This window comes from Heteronotia binoei, chromosome 1 (assembly GCF_032191835.1).
Source record: "Heteronotia binoei isolate CCM8104 ecotype False Entrance Well chromosome 1, APGP_CSIRO_Hbin_v1, whole genome shotgun sequence".
Lineage (NCBI taxonomy): Eukaryota > Metazoa > Chordata > Lepidosauria > Squamata > Gekkonidae > Heteronotia > Heteronotia binoei.
This window is the reverse complement of record NC_083223.1, coordinates 103874419-103887856: the sequence shown is the minus strand read 5'-3', so window position 1 is coordinate 103887856 and position 13438 is coordinate 103874419. Positions and strand designations below refer to the sequence as shown.

Sequence of the window (13438 nt, the reverse complement as noted above, 5' to 3'; positions counted from 1 at the left end):
CATAGGGTGAGTGGGAAATCGGTCATGGTTATTGCATTAACTGTGGGGCTGCAAAGTGGCCTCTAATTAGTATCCAAACAGCATGGGAACCCCTTTTGCAGTAACAGCTCCCATGTAACTGAACTAACATTTATATTGCCCTTCTATGGGAATTGCTTTTTCCTAGGAAAAGCTCTGCATTTCATGTGGCAATTGTTGTGTTTGGTTTGGATTCATTGGTGTATTCTGTTGCAAATATATACATTTTGATTTTATTTATTTATATCTTCAATTTCTAACCTGCCCTCCCTGCAAGTAGCATAAATCAAATAGCATAAAAACAATCTAAAACATCATAAGCTTTTTAACAATAAAATTACCAATTAGAATATAGATTATATTATCAATTAAGATTACCAAGATGGTACCATAAACTATTATCCCACATAAGGTTAAAGGAAAGCTGGAAAAGGAAGATCTGGAATAGTTGGGAAAGGAAGATCAGACAAAATTGCTTCTGTGTGATATTAATAGATTCACAATTAATAAACTGTGAATGACTGAATGAGCATCTTTAAACACTCATAGCTAGGGATAAGGCTAAAACAGAATTTCTGGTCTGGAAGCTATATCTATATAAGATTTTTAATAGATTGAATGAAGATCCCAATTAGAAAAGAAAGCTGAGAAGAATGAGTATGTAGCATTATGACAGCTAGGGGCAGAATGGTAGGCAAAAAGGGCCATGGAAAACGGCTGTTGGAGGGACAAAAGAGCAGATACACACCCTCCTCACATAACCATGGGCTGCCAGCTTGCAGTAGCAGTGGTGATTTGTGCCTGCCCTGCCCAGGGCTGGAACCACCAGCTTGCACCTACCCCATAAGGAGCCACCAGCCCAGATCACAGTGGCCTCTGCCCACCTAACATGGGGTGAGCACCACTGTTTACAGAATCTGTGGTCCTCTGTCTATCTTGCATTGATTGGGAGTGGATTCCAGATTGTGGTGGTGGCGGCTACTGTCTGCCTCATGTGGGGCTGACCTACATGAGGTGTGCCTTGTTTGGGTCTGGGATAGCCCCAACAGGAGGTGGCACCCCAGGCTATCAACTCCCCAGTACTTTCCCTAGTAGTCTTAATGACCATTTCTGATGACACCATAAGAAAGGGATGTGCCATTGGATATTTACTAATGATAGTCTTATCCGTGTTGCATTTCAAAATACAGCAGAATTGTTGGGACTTTCATGGGTAGTAAAAGAGACAGTGGATTCAGCAGGCAGCTGAACTAGTAGATCACAGTTTCATCAGGACCAAAAAGAGGACTGTCACTTTGTGGCAGTTGGATTACAAAGCAGGAAGGAGAAGAAAGATGAGTTGGGTGAAATGGGCAGAGGAGGCTCTGTAAGACTCAGTGGCAATTTGTATTTGTCAATGTATAATGCATGAAATGGCTGTGAAATGCAGCCCATATGATGCTAAAAACCTATAAAGACTAAAAATTAAAAAAGCATACAAAATTCAGTGTTTATTGATGTACCACTATATATTTTATAGGAAAGAAAGAAATTCTTCTAATTATGTATAAGCATGGATCTTATCTATGCATTTGAACTATTAAGAAAATAAGCAGAGCCGTGCTGGATCAGACCAGTGATTCATCTAGTCTAGCATCCTGTCTTACACAATGGCCAACCAGTTCATCTGGAGGTCCAGCAACATGGCATAGAGTCCTAGGCCTTCCTGTGATATTGCCTCCCAGATCTGGGATTCAGAGGATTACTGCCTCTCAATGTGGAAATTCCATTTAGTCATCATGGCTAATAGCTACAGATAGACATATCCTCCATGAATCTATATAATCCCCTTTTTAAACTGCCTATGTCTGTGGCCATCACTGTATCCCCTGGCAGCAAATTGCACATTTTAACCAGTAGCTGTGTAAATAAATATTTCCTTTTGTCAGTCCTGAATCTACTTCTCATCAGCTGTATTGGATGCTTTTGAGTTCTAGTATTTTGGGAGAGGGAGAAAAGGAATTGTAGAAAAATCCTAATCTGGGTGAGGAAAAGATGATACTGGCTGAGGCAAAAGTCTGCTAATGATGTCAGAGACCTGCATCCATTCCTGAGCAGCTGAAGGCATGTGAGAGGTTTTCTTGACTATTACATAAACTTCCCTTAACAGAGTTATTGATTCTCTTAAGAGTTTGTGTAGTTAGTTTACAATACCATATTAATTTTCCACATGGCATTCACATTTTGTTTCTTAATTTCCTCTCTAGGAACCCTCTTTTCATTAATTTTACTAGACATTCCCTCTCTTAACTTTGCAGCTAAGTAAATAAAATAGAAAAAATAAAACCTGATCAGAAACCTGATCATATATGACTACTTTTTCAAGAAAGCCTAATCCAGTACTTAACCTTTAATCCCTCCCTTCCTCCCAATCATGTAACTGGAATATCAAACGTTCCATCATTTGTTGTAGATTTTCCAGGCTGTATGGCTGTGGTCTTTGCATAGTAGTACTTGATGTTTTGCCAGCAGCTGTGACCAGCATCCTCAGAGGTATAACACTGGAAGTTAGAGTTCTCTCTGTGTCAAAGTGAGAGGGGAAAAAAAGAAATGGTAGGAGTTTATATCTACTCAGGAAGGTAGGGTAGGGCTGAGTCATTATCTTGTAGAAATTTCCCAGGCTGTGACATGTTAATGAAGAAGCTATCCTGAGGAGGTTATTTAGTATATGGAGTTTTCATGGGGAGGTTCTTTGCATATGGAATGGCTGTTGGAATTTGAGTCTTTTCTGTAGTGCTGTTGTAAACTGTAGAACATTGTGTTTTTCAGGACTGAAAACCATGCTCTATTCATTTTTAAACTCCTTTCCTGCTGAAATTGTGTTTATGTTTGTGGATTTCAATGGCTTCCCTGTGTAATCTGACATGGTTATTGGATGTGTTGTTCAATATTACAGTGTCTTGGAATAAGATACTGTGTCCTGTTTGAGATCGGCTGTGTTCAGCCACTGCTGATTTTTCAGGTTGGCCTAGTCTGCAGTGTCTTTCATGTTCTTTTATTCTTGTCTGGATGGTATTGAGAGGGCAGTGGCAGTTCAGTTACAGATATTTTTGGATGATGCTTCCATCTTAGACTCATTTCAGTCCAGCTTCTGACAGGGCCATGGGATGGAGATGGTACTGGTTGCCCTCATGGATGATCTCTTAAAACATCTGGATCAGGGCAGCTCGGCAGTGCTGTTGTTGTTAGATCTGTTGGCTGCGTTTGATACAGTCAGCCACCAGCTACTGTCCTGCTGCCTTGCTGACACAGGGATTCAGGAGTCTGCCCTTCAATGGCTTACCTCTTTTCTCCAAGGTCAGGGACAAAGGGTGGCCATAGGAGAGCAATTGTCACAGAGGCACTCGCTTGTATGTGGTGTGTCCCAGGGGGCAGTTCTCTCCCCGATGTTGTTTAAAATCTGTATGCACCCCATTGCCCAGATCATCTGGAGCTATGGGCTGGGTTGTCACCAGTATGCGGATGACACCCAGTTCTGTCTATTGATGGGGGGGGGCAGTCCAGCTGTGCCCTGGAAGATCTGGACCTGGCACTGCAAGCCATAGTGAAATGGCTCAGGCAGAGTCAACTGAAATTGAATCCAGTGAAGACAGAGATCCTGTGCCTGAATCACAGTGGCCTGGGTAGGGAGATCCCTTTGCCAGCCTTTGATGGGATGCCATTAGCACCAACTTCAAAGGTCAAGAGTTTAGGGGTGCTCCTGGAGCGTTTCTCTGACAATGGAGGCCCAGGTAGCAGCCACTGCCAAATCTGCATTTTACCATTTTAGGCTTATAAGGCAGTTAGTTCCGTACCTGGAGCACAATGACTTAGCAGCAGTGATCCATGTAATGGTCACCTCAAGAATAGACTACTGTAATGCCCTCTACATGGGGCTGCCCCTGACTCAAATTCAGAGGCTGCAGCTGATGCAAAACACATCAGCCAGGTTGTTAATGGGACTACCTGTATGGGAGCACATTCAACATGTGCTGGAAATGTTACACTGGCTGCCTGTGGCATTCTGAATTCGTTTCAAGGTGCTGGTTATAACGTTTAAAGGCCTATATGGCCTGGGACCTGTCTATCTTTGGGACCGCCTTTCCCCATATGTACCCCAGAGAGCACTATCTTTGGGGTCCCAAAATCTTCTTAAGATCACCAGACCAAAAGAAGCTCAATTATCCATCACCAGAGCCAGAGCATTCTCGGTAATAGCCTCCGCTCTGTGGAATGCCCTCCCCGAAAACATTAGGACCCTGTGGGATTTGTCCCAGTTCGGCAGGGCCTGTAAGACCAAATTGTTTAAATTTTCTTTCAATAGCTAAGGGGAGGTGGCTATTATTCCACAGCACCGGCAATCTCACTGTACTGTAAGAACAAAAACTAAAAACATCGGAATGTTCAGAATATCAATGCACATCTTGAATGTAATGATTGTAAAATGTATGTAAATGATTTTATTGTATATCTTGTTTTAAATTTTATGTTGTTTTAACTGTTGTGAGTCTGTTAGGGGAGAGCAGGGTATAAATTTGATAAAATAAATAATAAATAAATGTTGTGTGGTCCCAAAGTAAACCTGTCCACAACTTCAGGTTATACGGTATACTCCTGCAGAAGTGAGGGGATCTCTTCTGTCTTTTGCTGACTGGCATATCTGTTGTATTTTTCTGATGGGTCTGAATATTGTTTGTAGGCTGTGTTTTTTCATAAGTTTAATATATAGCAAAAACACTTTTCCTGTGGGAGACTCTGACACAGAGAAAACTTTATCTTTCTCTGTTATACCTCCTAGGATGCTGGTCACAGCTGCTGGCAAAACAGCAGGTACTACTATGCCAAGACTATGGCAATACTGCCCAGAAAATCTACAACAACTAATGAACTCCAGCTGTGAAATAGGTTTGACAACATATTGTTCCACCATTTATTAAAAAATGTATATGCCACATTTTTTCACTTACCACAGTGGCTGACCCTCAGCCATTAAAGGTAGCAGGCAATTAAAATTCAACCACAACCATCCTTTAATATATAGCAAAAACACTTTTCCTGTGGGAGACTCTGACACAGAGAAAACTTTATCTTTCTGTGTTATACCTCCTAGGATGCTGGTCACAGCTGCTGGCAAAACATCAGGTACTACTAAGCCAAGACTATGGCAATACTGCCCAGAAAATCTACAACAACTAATAAACTCCAGCTGTGAAATAGGTTTGACAACATATTGTTCCACCATTTATTAAAAAAATGTATATGCCACATTTTTTCACTTACCACAGTGGCTGACCCTCAGCCATTAAAGGTAGCAGGCAATTAAAATTCAACCACAAGAAGCCCTTAAGGGAAAACTAGGTGCAGACCAGGCTAGTAACAAGTAAACAAATTTTCAGAAGGACATAAAACAGCACTCTATATAAAGTAATTGTATTGATATAGGTATATTTATGAGAAATTTACCCAATACACAAATATCAGGCATGTATTCAACAAGTACCTTGCACCTGATGGCTACCCTTAATGTTTGATTTGATCATTGTTTGTGGTGTGATATTTTTAAAATGTATCTGAGAGAGAACTCTGGGATCTAATCCCCATGCAGGGGGACAGTATGAAACCACTATCATTGGTTTGATGGCAAAAGCTATTGCAAGCAGAGATAAGGGGTTGCATAAAGCCCTAAAATCACAAATGGCCCACATTGGCTCCCAATTTCTGAATATTCCTACTATTTATAGATTGCTCCCAGGCCCATAATGTTTCATTATGAACCACTTTTCTTTTTCTTTCTTTCTTTTTTTTTATATGAGTGAATACTTTATTGAGCAGCCAAAAAGTGAGAGAAACAGATATTATATAACAGTAGCATGTCAACAACTGTTGGAAAGCAACTTTCCAAAAAGACAGTCTGCGCCTGTTCCTCTACACAGTACAAAGATTGTGGTTCTTTACAAAATAATTTATGTATATTTTTATGATCAACTGATCCATTAAAAGAGGAAGAACACTTCAAGTCCTACCTGAGGACATTCCTGAAACGTAGCGTCCTTTGTTCAAAGGGGAAAGGCAAGGCAAACGTATGCCAATACAATAATACTATGTGGCTATGAGACTTTACATAAATGGAAGCAAAGTATACAAAATTAAAAAGAAAAGATGTCATTCACAAGAGATTATACATTTCATAAAGCTTCTTAAAAATACTTTTACATATTTATACTGTACAGATTTTTTTTTAAAAAAAAGTATATTACATTGCCAAAAGTTCATATAAATACTATACAGGAAGCTTTAATTCAAATCAAAAGGTTTCCGCCCACTGCCAACCCAAACATAGCCTCTCCCCATTTGATACTTGTGTGCAAAGGCCACTGATTTCAGCCAGATTTGCCCATGCGTAACTGTAGTTAGGAATGATGTTTATGGATACAATATTTCACTTGCTTAGTCATACTGTAGGGCTCTATGCAAGTTAAGAGCATAACAATTAATTCCATAGATAATTACTTGATAGATGCAAATGGGACAAAGTGTTTTTTGTTTGTAAGCCTGCTTATAGCTATTGTCTCTTCACTGATTTAGTGGTATGGCATTTCATGTGCTAATACGTGGAAACTCTTAAATTATATTAAAACAAATCTCCATTACCTATATTGCAGCTACTAAAGGACATCTTTCTATCCATAAACAAAATGAAAACAAGACATGAGATAAAAGAATGTTGGCCACTAATCCCTAGGAGTTGTTTCATGGGGAAGAGTCATATCTGGCTATGTGTCACAGAGTTCTGGTGTTCATTTTTAATTTGGCACATCAATATTTAGTTTGGGGGGTGGTATAACATATTTACCAGGACTCTGGGTAATGATCACATCAGTCTTTTTCTGAAACATTGGCGCTATTTTGGGAAGTTCTGGGACAGGGGTTTCTTCTGTTTCCTTATTATCTTCATGATGCAAATCATAGGAAATGTTGCCATATTCCCTTAGGAATGGGAAAATTTCAAGCAGGAATTGACAGAAGTCTTTGCATATTCCAAACCACCAATGATTGCCTCCCTTCTGCCCAAATGTTGTTGCCATGAAAGTTATCAGTGAAAGTCAAAGAGGAACAAAATGGGTATATATGAGAATGTGTTGTGTCCATCCAATCTGTGCACCAGCAGGATTTCAAAGGTGAGAAATGGAACCACAATTGTCATCCAACTGATGGCCATAGTTATGTGAGTTCTCCTTTGCTCAGCAATCACATCCATTGAGTGCAAGAATAAGACAGACCAGACAATGTAATAAAGTACGACTAAGCACAGAAAGGACATCAAGATCCACAGGGGGACACAGACAACAAGCCATGGCCACTTGATAATTTCATCCAGTCTGATTGCAATAAATATGAACTGAAGAATGTTGACAGAACACAGGATTTCCAGCTCTAGAGATCTGTCATGCTGAAATCCCCCCACACAAGCTGCAACTGACACTAGAGACGCAAAGAACAATGGCATGAAGACCAGAAGCCAGAAACAGGTTCCTCTCTCGATTCCATCGCAGACTAGGACTTCAAACATCAGCAGTAACAAGCGCATGCCAACTGCAATTAACATAGCTTTAAACTCTACACATGTTTCACCTTCTGCTCAATATTGTGGGTTTCGTGCCCAAACTCCAGTTCCTATCGAGGCACCCACATTAACTTCCACAACCATATTGGAGCAAACACTGCCCAGTAGTTCCATTGAATCTTGCCATCCAACCAGAGAGAAAGCAGAGCTGAGAACGGCAGCAGGCAAGCATAGATAAGAAATTTACTGGAGGGGAGACCTATTCGGAATCACTTATGAACCAATTATGAAGCACTTTTCTAATTGCAGGGAAATGACAGGGAAAAAACTAACACCTGCTGACTTTTTTTTAAGAGCTGGAAAAGGTTTAGCATTTATTTAATTTCCCACCAAACTGAAATTTTGTATCTTGGTGCATCCAGAGAAATAACACAAGGCAGTGTTTATAGTACAAGGTTTTGCACTTCTCTCCATCTTAAAAACCCTGCTTTTCTTTCTCCTGCCTCTTTTTTCCCTTTCCCACTCCACTTTATCCATAGCAGGATCTAGTCAGCCCAGCTGTGAATTACACTCTCTAATGGGTTGAAATAATAAACATCAACACTAAAATACTCTACAAGGATTAAGAAACAACATGAAAGTTGTCACTTATTGTAAAAGGAAGTGTGTTATAAACAGACTATATAGGTCGGCTGAAGCATAGAGAACTAGGTCAGAGATGCATATATTTAATTGCCAAAAAGTTAACTGCAAGTCAGCATGTTAACTCTGCAATCCTCTCTTCAGGATTAATGTTACCAATATCAACAATTGTTAGCAGTGTTAATCCTTTTGTGACTGATCTGAAAATAACAGAATGGAAGTCATAAATAAGGATACATCAACTGAATCTACAAGCATAGTTGTTATTTGTAAGGGTGACAAAGAAGTGGATACTGTCCTTACACCTGTATTCTCATCAATTCCCCTGAAGGGCTATACATCCTCTTTATTTTATTACTTATTTGAAATAGTAGATTGTAATCTAATGTAATAAATAGTAGAATGTACTATAATTTGGAATGATAGACTGGAATATTTTTCTCTGGTCTGGAGCATAGCCAATTGACCCACCTTGAAGAATATGCTGTAAGGTCACCTCCATGCTTGAGAGGAGATGGATGGAGCCTAATGGCAGCGTCTCAATTATTCTCAGCTAGGGTGTGCATTTGGCATAAGTTGAACTGGAAATACACCCAAAAATACCATTTTGGTTTTTTTTCAGGTATTAATTAAGCCAAATATATATCGGAGATCTGCATTCAGATATGAGAATAGCTAAGCCTGAAAAAAGCCAATTTTTGGCTTTTATTTGGGTACATTTAGCTATACCACCAGTCAGCCCCAGTCAAGGTAGCAAGGAGTTCTCAGCTCTACACCATCCCAGCTGATCTTCTCATTAAGCTTGGAGCTGCAAAAAAAGGATCAGCTGGGAAAGCATGGAACTGAGAGCTTTGTGCCAGTTCAGCTGGGGCTGGCTGGTTCCTCTTACAGCTCAGTTTTAACTGATATACAAGAGAAGTCAGCCCAGGATTGGCTGGGGCACCAGGAACTGACAGCTCCATGCCACTTCAGCTGAGGCTGACTGGCTCTCTTGTAACTCAGTTTAAATTGAGCTCCAAGAGGAGCCAGCCCAGGATCAGCTGAGGTGGTGGGAGCTGAAAGCTCAGTGCCACCTCAACTGTTCACCTCTTGCAGGTGAAGAGGTGAGAGCTCAGCTGGGGCTGGCTGGCTGTTCTTGTGGCTTGATTTAAAATGAACCCCAGCTGAGGTGGCATGGAGTTCTGAGATCCCGACACCCTGGTAATCTTGGGATGCTGAATTCACCTGGAAGGCATTTAAAGAGACTGCAACCCTTCAGAGTTCTCCAAGCTGCATGACTCCATGGTTTGGAGAAAGCATTTAAAGGGCCTTTTCCTCCTCCTTTTTTTTTTCAATGGAGAATGGGTACACCTTCTTTGGGGCCCCATAGAATTGGACCCCCTGATCCAATCATTTTGAGACTTGGGGTTGGGGAAAGGTACCAGCAGCTCTGCTGCAAACAGTAACCCTGCCCCCACCACTCCAAGGCTAAAAAACTGGAACTTATTGCCCCCCCAGACGGAAGGAAGAGATGGACACAAGGGTTTGGGTAACTAAAGGGCCACTTCTTTATTTATTACATTAACACAAGGGCTATAACATAACAGGCAGCATGGCAGGGCCAGGGGTAGGGCCAGGGCATAACCTTTGCTAGGCCGCCCGGGTATGGACCATGTATTTTGGCTATATCTAAAGGCAGAGTGGCTCGCCCGTCATGAAAGCTGCACAGGAACGGAGCACCCCATGGGCAGGGCCCTGTCCATATAAAACCACCCTTCAAAATGAAAACCCAGCAATTCGAAATCCAAAGAGTGAACCAGTAGGAGGTGAAAGGCGGACTTTATGTCGCACTTTACCAACTCAGCCCGTACCCCACAACGCCTTACCATCTGCACCGCAGGGTCAAAAGATGTGTACCGCACAGTACACAAATTTTCTGGTATGGCGTCATTCACCGATTTCTCATGGGGGTAAAATAAATGATGAATCAATCTGAACTCACCAGGCCCAACGGGTACTCACAGGAGGTGCGGAAAATGGGCCAATCACCCTACCCTCGGCTAATTCCTTCCCAATCTTCTGATGAACTATGTGCTCCATCTCTACAACCGACTTCAAATTATTGGCCATAAACAGCTTTCTGGGCCCTGAAAAGGAATTCTAAACCCAAACTTAAAACCATTTAATAAATAAAGCCGATCTTCATTCCTTGGATTATCACGGAGACATGCTTCAATCACTGTTGCCCTTATTGAGCTGGTACCCTTTAACAAATGGCTTATCTGCATTGCCCGTGCCCTGCTTGCGCTGTCCACACCTGAATCTACTCCTGAAACAATTTGTGAAGGAATTAGCCGCCCTGAGCCTGCCTTTGGCGGGGGAGGGCGGGATATAAAAATAAATTTATTATTATTATATTATTATTAAGGAATGAGACCCCCCGCAAAGAGGGTGCTCATGTTTGTATGGGCAGTTCTTTTTACCACACACCCCCTGGGACCCAAACTCCCCAAAAAGCAGGCGGGGTTGAACCACCTGCCGCACACTGCTGCGGGCACCAGTACTTCTTTCTCTACTTTCTCCATCCCATGCATAATCTTGTAAACCTCTATTATGTTACCCCGCAGTCGACATTTTTCCAAGCTAAAGAGCCCCAAGCGTTTCAGCTGTGGATGAATCTGATCCCATTGAAGGGTTCAAAGCCGCCCTCATTCTGAACTCCTCATCATATCGAAGCCAGACCGGGCCGGTAAAGCTAGTATAGCTTTTGTAGATGATGTTGAAATATTGAAAAAGGAGCATGGCCCTCCATGGCTGTGACCTGGTAATAATTCCAGTGTAAATAATGAACCGGGGCATCCAATTCGCCCATGTCCTGTCAACTTTCCGCTTCTTGATTTTCTCCTTTTCCCTATCATCCAAATCCTCTTTATCCTTTTTCTCCAGCTCCCTATAGAGCAGAGAGAATAGGTCCACAAATTCCCCTTTCAGTATCTTATCCTTGGTGGCCAGCACCAAGTGATCCCCAAGAGCTAAGGACAGATCACCAAAAGGTAAAGCAGCAGAGTATGATGGACCCCAAGGATAAGAAACACCCCAGCCACCATAGGGTGCCACGGACGCTCCCGGAAACTGACTGGGCAGGCCTCCTCAAGAACCCCAAGGGTTAAAGCCAGGTTAAAGCCCCAAGCCCAAGGCTGGGAATTATTAAAAGCTGCAGGCTGGCTATTGGCAACCAGCCCAAAGGTGGCTGACTGCCCCCAAGGCCTCCAGGGCCAAGCTGTGGTAGTGTGTTGTGCAAACTCACCCCTACCCAACTGCAAACTCTGTGAAGCATCCACATCGGGCACCTCTGCTGGAAGAGGCGACACACCCTCCGTTTTGTCTGTAGAAGACCTGCTTTCAAGGGAAAACAAACGATTAAGGATTTCTTTCTGGAAGTGCTTCTTAGCAGCCCACTTGTCTGCCTTGGAAGTCAGGCCTGTAACATCCAATACAACCGGCTGCCTACTACTCGATCCCTCCAAAGCAGCTATTCTGGCTAACACAGACTGCTCGAAAGTGCCATCCTCCTCATCAAACGATGAAGGCAAAGGTGCTGACCACTTAGGAACAGGCTACTGTGGTCTCGGTGCAGGGCACTTGCCCTTGGATTTGCCCTGTTCCTTAGGCATGATAACAATGACAACGACAAGCCCATCTACTGCCCTCATTGATGTGGCCCCCACCCTACTGGAGGCAGGTAATGAATGTTAAAGCTATCCTCGAAATGGCCGCCTCAAGTTATCCACAAAATGGCTGCTCTTTTCCCCGGCAACAGGAAGAATCCCAATAAAAAGGCTGTCCTCAAAACGGCCACACCGAGCTATCCACAAAATGGCCACTCTTCTGCCCAGCTCCAGAAGAATCAAACAGCTCCAATAAAATGGCTACCCAATTAAACCCATGATTAACTAAGGCCTCCTTCCAAACTGCATTGTCTGGAAGAACAGCCCCACACACTGTGAAGTAACCATGCACTCCCCCAGAAGATTATATAAATTGGGTGTGGTGTGGTGGGGGGAGTTGGTTCCTCAGCCAGCTTAACAGAGGAAAAAAAGGGGGGGCGAACAGCACCCCCAAAAGGGGAGAGGCACCGCAAGATACCCTAAAACAAAAAAGGGAAGCACAAAAACGCCGGCCGTGCAAAAATGCCGCGGCCAGCAACAAATCGCCACGTCAAAGACGCTCCCGGAGATGCTCCTGACACGATGAGACTCCTCCTGAAGACCACTGCGGCTCACTACAAGCAACTGCTGCAAAGTCCGATGTGCCAACCACCACGGCCCAAAAAGTCGCGGTGACTGGCAACAGGCCTCGTGCAGGGAAAGAGCACGCAAGCTGCGCTCTGCCTTCCCCAAGCATGAAGCCTGCCTCTGGATGGGAGCCGCAATATTGACAAAATGAGAAGAAGGTCTGACCCAGGAATGGGGATATTTCCTATTCTGGATGGGGCTGAACACCCTGGAGCACCCTGGAGCAGGCTTATAACTTAGGTATGCTGCTGTACCCAGGCATCTAGTTAGATAAACAGTGGCAGTAGTGACCGGGGTCACTTTTCCTCAGCTTCAGCAGGTGCAAGATCTTGCCACTGAAGTGCATGCTCTAGAAATAGCTAGCTTGGATTACTGCAATGCTCTGTACTGCAATGCATCTTGAAGACAGTCTGGAGCTGGAACAGAATGCTGCAGCCAGAGCACTAACTGGAGTAGATTGTAAGGACCATATAACTCCAGTCTTCTTCTGTCTACACTGGTTCACATTTTGCTTCTGGGCTCAGTTCAGAGTGCTGGTATTGATCTTTAAAACCCTATATAGCATGGTGCCAGCATATGTGAAGGACCACCTACTCCCATATAAACCTACCTGACCTCTTGCATAATCTTTAGAGGCCCCTTGTTGTTTTCCCTTGCCATCTGAAACTAGATGGGTGGCAACCCAAGAAAGAGTCTTCTTGGATGTGGCACCAGAACTTTGAAACTGAGAGCGTTGTCTGTCTCCATTATCTTCTGTCAGTGGGTAAAGACTGGGACTGATTTTGCACTCACCTTATGCTGCTCTGATGTTCCTCTTTTCAGCGCAGCGTCCTTCTGATTTCCCACTATCTGCTCCGGGGCTTCAGCCTGTGTGGCCGTTTTTGCGCAGCAAAGAGAAACTGCTAAAACCTGTTTCTCTTTG

At 43.0% G+C, this 13438-nt stretch overlaps 1 pseudogene; it reads right to left on the bottom strand.

Annotated features, from left to right (window-relative positions):
- Positions 1-5844: 5844 nt before the first annotated feature.
- On the bottom strand, positions 5845-8744 carry LOC132569390 (transmembrane protein 185A-like; annotated as a pseudogene).
- Between the last annotated feature and the right edge of the window lie 4694 nt (positions 8745-13438).